The sequence below is a fragment of the Bos grunniens genome, chromosome 16 (genome assembly GCF_055505025.1).
Source record: "Bos grunniens cultivar Pamir isolate PY7600 chromosome 16, Bosgru_T2T1.0, whole genome shotgun sequence".
NCBI classification, from domain to species: Eukaryota; Metazoa; Chordata; class Mammalia; order Artiodactyla; family Bovidae; genus Bos; species Bos grunniens.
In genome coordinates this window covers 52,009,565-52,015,853 of record NC_141180.1, presented here as the reverse complement: position 1 = coordinate 52,015,853, position 6,289 = coordinate 52,009,565, and the positions used below count along the sequence as shown (strand labels likewise).

The 6,289-nt window shown below is 45.1% G+C and overlaps 1 long non-coding RNA gene across 1 annotated transcript; it reads right to left on the bottom strand.

The window, feature by feature from the left end:
• Positions 1-550: 550 nt before the first annotated feature.
• Positions 551-5,258, bottom strand: LOC147356823 (uncharacterized). The gene is made up of 2 exons (XR_015143545.1): positions 4,554-5,258; positions 551-3,487 (listed from the first exon to the last, which is right to left on the bottom strand). It is a non-coding gene; the product is annotated as an uncharacterized LOC147356823 (long non-coding RNA).
• Between the last annotated feature and the right edge of the window lie 1,031 nt (positions 5,259-6,289).

The following is a 6,289-nucleotide window of genomic DNA, read 5'->3' as shown; positions in this document are numbered from 1 at the left end:
TAGCACAGGGAACTATATTCAATGTCTTGGGATAAACCGTAATAAGAATATAAAAAGAATGTATGTATGCATATATATACATATGTGAGCATGTATAATTGCACTTGTACAGGAGAAATTAACACAACATTGCAAATCAACTATACTTCAATTTTTTTAAAAAAGTAAAAGTATATAGAGTAAAAGATAAAAATAAATATGGTGAAACAGTAACTGGTAAATTTACATGAAGAGTATTCATTGTGTTATTGTTTCAACTTCTCTATAGACTTAAAATTTTTGAATCAGTTGGAAATGTTTTTAAAAAGAATTTGAGGAAATGAATCTATACCTCCAGGAGTTTCGGTTAAAATAAAGAGAAATGAAAAGTAACTGAAGAGGAAAGTGGAGCTCAGGAGGGTTTGGGTTTTTTCCTGTAAGATGGGGAAATAGAATGCTTGCTGTTGTGTGTTTTGTATGTTTGTGCTTTTGGGGTTGTGAGGGGGATATTAATTAAAATATGTCAACTGCTTGGAACTGTTCCTGGCACATAGTAAATGCTCAATAAATATTCACTGCTAGTTTTATTGTAAAATTGTTAACACAGAAAGTCCAAGAGTCTCAATATAAAATTACTGGTTTTAATGAGATCTCAATAAGATGGTAGGTAACAAAACACTCAAAATCAATAGTCATGATAACTTTTAACATATAAAAATATTGAATCACTATGTTAGACACCTGAAACTAATCTAATATTGTATGCCAATTTATACTCCAATTTTTAAAAAGTCAACAGAATTTATACACATTAATAATAACTACTTAAAATTCATAATAAAACTAATTGCTGGTTATAAGATTAACATATACATGTGTAATATGAAAAAATACTATCTACAATGCTTACTAAGCTATAACACATCAAAAAATAAACCTAGGAAATGAGTGAGAATTATTTAAAGACAATCTGAAACTTTGTTGAAGGCCATAAGAAAGATCTGAGTAAATTAAGAAAGATATATGATCCTGAATGGAAAGACTCAATACTGTTAAGATTTTAATTCTTACCACATGAATCTATACATTAAGACAATCTCAATAAAAAAAATTCTAACAGGATTCTTAATGAAACTACTTATTAATTCTAAAGTTCATTTGGAAGAGAGAAAATGTAAGAAGAGCTAAGAAATTTTACAAAAGAGAAAAAAATACTTGCTTTAAGCAAATGTCAGTGTATTACAAAATATTTACTTATTTAAAAAATATTTGCATAAGATAAGTAAATAGATAAATGGAACTAAATAAATGGTCAAGAAACAGAACCAAGGAATCCAAGATATGATAAAGACAGTGTTAAAAACTATTGGGTGCGACTTCCCTGGCAGTCTAATGGTTATGACATTATGCTCCCAATTCAGGGTGCCAGAGTTCAATCCCTGGTCAGGAACTAGATCCCACATGCTGCAGCTAAGACCTGGCACAGCTAAATAAATTACTTAAATAAATAAAAATAATTTTTAAAAACCCATTGGGTAAGGGTGAAGCTATTTAATTTTCAAATAGTAAGATAAGATAATTGCTCTATTCACGAGGCAGCATTTTATTACTATTTCATACCCCCAAAACTAATTTCAGGCTGATTAAATGATTAAATATCAACAACAAAATTAATAGAGAACTGAAAGGAAATAGTATAGAATGTTTTAATATTCTTCCTCAAAATCTCCACGTCTATAAACCTGTTTCCTAGAAATGCAAAAACAAGGATAAACATATATTTCACAGTACTGTTTGTAAAACTGAAAAAATTGAACATCCTAAATGTCCAGCAGTAGAAGAATGTCTAAATAAAATGTTATGGAGTGATATTAAGAAATAGTATGTAGCCATTAAAAAAGAATGAAGCAGAGAGACCTATACATGCTGATGTGGAAAGATTTCCAAGCTATACTGTTGAATCAAATAAAAGCAAGCTGTGGAATAAGTATAGCATTTTTGTCTACGAGTCTAACAACAAAAACGGTAACAAAACCCCAAATCATTTGTAAATCATGTGTGGATGTACATAGCATACATACACAGAGACTATATGCACATGCATAGCAAAGGTCTGGAAGGATACACACCAAACCGCTAACAGTGCTAGCCTAAGGGGAGCAGAGTTTGTGAAATCTCAGATAATTTGGTAGAGGAGCCACTCACTCACAAGCATGGCCTCAGAACTCCCTACTCTACTCTGTATAACAACAGTATAGATTTAATGAGGGGTTGTTATGTGCCAAGCCAGTTCAGTTCAGTTCAGTCGCTCAGTTGTGTCCGACTCTTTGCAACCCCACAAATCACAGCACCCTAGGCCTCCCTGTCCATCACCAACTCCCAGAGTTCACTCAAACTCATGTCCATCGAGTCGGTGATGCCATCCAGCCGTCTCATCCTCTGTCGTCCCCTTCTCCTCTTGCCCCCAATCCCTCCCAGCATCAGGGGCTTTTCCAGTGAGTCAGTTCTTCACATCAGGTGGCCAAAGTATTGGAGTTTCAGCTTCAGCATCAGTCCTTCCAATGAACACCCAGGACTGATCTCCTTTAGGATGGACTGGTTGGATCTCCTTGCAGTCCAAGGGATTCTCAAGAGTCTTCTCCAACACCACACCTCAAAAGCATCGATTCTTCGGCACTCAGCTTTCTTCACAGTCCAACTCTCACATCCATACATAACCACTGGAAAAACCATAGCCTTGACTAGACGGACCTTTGTTGGCAAAGTAATGTCTCTGCCTTTTAATATGCTATCTAGGTTGGTCATAACTTTCCTTCCAAGGAGTAAGTGTCTTTTAATTTCATGGCTGCAATCACCATCTGCAGTGATTTTGGAGCCCCCCAAAATAAAGTCTGACACTGTTTCCCCATCTATTTCCCATGCAGTGATGGGACCAGATGCCATGATCTTCGTTTTCTGAATGTTGAGCTTTAAGCCAACTTTTCCACTCTCCTCTTTCACTTTCATCAAGAGGCTTTTTAGTTCCTCTTCACTTTCTGCCATAAGGGTGGTGTCATCTGCCTATCTGAGGTTATTGATATTTCTCCCAGCAATCTTGATTCCAGCTTGTGCTTTTTCCAGCCCAGCATTTCTCATGATGTACTCTGCATAGAAGTTAAATAAGCAGGGTAACAATATACAGCCTTGATGTACTCCTTTTCCTATTTGGAACCAGTCTGTTGTTCCATGTCCAGTTCTAACTGTTGCTTCCTGACCTGCATACAGGTTTCTCAAGAGGCAGGTCAGGTGCTCTGGTATTCCCATCTCTTTCAGAATTTTCTGCAGTTTGTTGTGATCCACACAGTCAAAGGCTTTGGCATAGTCAAGAAAGCAGAAGCAGATGTTTTTCTGGAACTCTCTTGCTTTTTCGATGATCCAGCAGATGTTGGCAATTTGGTCTCTGGTTCCTCTGCCTTTTCTAAAACCAGCTTGAACATCTGGAAGTTCGCGGTTCACATATTGCTGAAGCCTGGCTTGGAGAATTTGGAGCATTACTTTACTAGTGTGTGATGAGTGCAATTGTGTGGTAGTTTCAAGAACTGTGCTAAACACTGCTTTATCTCAGTTCTCACAAGGCCCTCAGGAAAGAGATTGTTACTACCTGTTTCAGAGATGGAAAAACTGAGCCTCAGAGTATCCCATTCCTGCCCAGCCCTAGTGTCTTGGACACATCCCTGTCTTGTTGCTCCCCTTCTGTTAGGACCCCTCCAGGCTGCCTCCTTTTGTAGTACCCTGTGTCACAGTTGGGCAATTTCAGAAGTTAAGTAGTGCACTAGCTTGGCCCTATACCAGAATTCGGAGAAGGCAATGGCACCCCACTCCAGTACTTTGCCTGGAAAATCCCATGGATGGAGGAGCCTGGTAGGCTGCAGTCCATGGGGTCGCTAAGAGTCAGACACGACTGAGCGACTTCCCTTTCACTTTTCACTTTCATGCATTGGAGAAGGAAATGGCAACCCACTCCAGTGTGCTTGCCTGGAGAATCCCAGGGACGGGGGAGCCTGGTGGCTGCGGTCTGTGGGATCACACAGAGTCACACACGACTGAAGTGACTTAGCAGCAGCATACCAGAATTGTGGGAGGGACACAATCTCCCTGAGCCTCAGTTTACCAGTCCGAAAATCAGGGACGACTGGTGGAACATGAGGTGATTTCATGTGGCTTATGAGTGAACTTTCTTTCCTTGTTTTGGCCGCGGGGACCTTACTTCCCTGACCAAGAGTCGTATCCGCGCTCCTTGCAGTGGAAGCGCACAGTCTTAACTACTGGACAGTTGGGGAAGTCCCACGAGCGAATATTTAGTTCATATGTATAGTATATGAACTAGTAAAAATAAACACGGTGTATCAAACCTGTGATTTCAGATAGCACTTCTTTAAATTCTGAGTGGCTTAAAAATTATAAGTAAATAATAATTCAGGTGGTACTGGCCAAAATGACGAAAGTCGTAGGAAAGTAGGGGAATTTATGAGGAAACACATGAAAAAAATGCTTACCACAAAGCTAGAACAAACACACACACACTGAGTACTCACTTCACAGTAGATTTGATAGATTATCACCATCATATTTGGACTAGAAATAAGCAGTTCTGGTTCCGAGTGTAGGGGAGGGAGGCGGAGTGGGGAGAGAGGGGTGACCAGGATTTCTGCCTCCAGACTCAAGGCATCCTGAAGGCGTCCCAGGCGCGGGCTTAGCCGGGTGAGGGACCGCTGGGGCCAGACGGCGTGCTGGAGAGCTCGGTGGCTCTAACTGGCTCCAGACTGGTCAGCAGATGGCCGGGCATTGGGTCCTCCCTTCATGTCCTGCGCGACTCGCGGCTCTTAGCGCCCGCACTGGCGCGGGCCAAGGACGAATTCTGGAGGAGCGCTGCCTAGTCTCGGGGATCGGGTGCGGGAAAGGCTGCGGCTGCCAGCCCGCCCTCCGGAGCAGCCGCCTCGGGAACCGAGCGCTCAGGCTCCTCCCTGCTCTTCGCCGCCCGCACCCCGTCGACCTCAGGTCGGGAGGACTGTCCTTCACGCCTTTCTCCTCTTGAGCCCACCTCTTTCGCTCCTTGCCACTGTGGTCTCTCTAATGAGGGCTTTTCTTTTTCCGCGCCTTTCTGAAATCGCCTCCTGACCTGGGCTCTCTCTTCGAGATCTCTCCCTCAACACCCATCGTCCAGAGCCAGAGGGACCCGCCTAAAACGCCAAGCTGATCTTTCCAGCCCCATTTCGCCTAACACCAGGCAGACTGGCAGCACCACCGCCTTCTCGGTTGTCACCGGAGGCGGCCCCACCAGACCACGCCCCTCGACATCCCGACACGCCCCCTCCGAGACCACGCCCCTCCACGCCAGTATCTCTCCGGGAACTCGGAATGGGGCGCTCTTGCAGCGATTCCGGGCTTAGCCTCGCACTCCCCGCACGCTCCGCTGGGAGGGACGACCTTGGACGCCCCCTGCCGTCCCTGCCGGAGCCGCAGGCGCCCATTAAGAGGCCTGCTTCCCATTCCTCAGGCTCGCCGGGGGCAGGGCCGGGACTCTTATCCCCGCAGCTTCTCCTGGCCCTCAGATTTGGGGCCCCTTCCCCCCGCCCCGCACCCCGACACGGGATCGCCTGTCCTCAAGGCTTTCAGCTAAGGGCTTCCTCGCCCCCGGCCTGCCCCCGTGACCTTCTCCAGAGCTGAACACGCCACACGTCCCGCCAAGGGGTTACACTTGGCCCTTTGGAAAACAAAGCTGATTTTTAAGTGCTCAGCTGCCTCGGAGTAGGTGGATGAAAACGTAACATTTATGAACGGAGAAACCATTAGCGTGTAAACACTGCGTTTATTCTTGCCGCGGCTCCTGGGGAGCAGTAGTTATCCGTCCCGCCTGGCCCAGAGTTGTCTTCTGCAGCCGCGTCCTTCTGCCGGGTAAAGGTGGGCTTCAGCTGCGAACCCAACTGGAGCTGGACCTGAAACTGATCAGGAAGCAGGGCTGTCAGGGGAAACCCCAGGACGCCGCAGACTTTCGAAGCACAGTCACTGAGTCCCAGTCTCCCCTGTGACGGAGGAGACTGCGTCCCTGGCTGGTCCCTGACCGGTCCGATTTCCAGTGCTCCGCGTTAAACTTGATTACCCCAGGCTTCCGTCTTTGATTCAGCCGCCCCGCTGGGAGCTAGGAGAAAGGGTGACCAGGCGGTCTCCAGTCCTGAGAAGGCGAGTCCTTAGGAACACTGAAGGGAGGGGGGCCAGCACTGAGGCAAGGGGCTGGGGGTGGGAGCGCTCGGCTAGGTTGGTGTTCCTGATG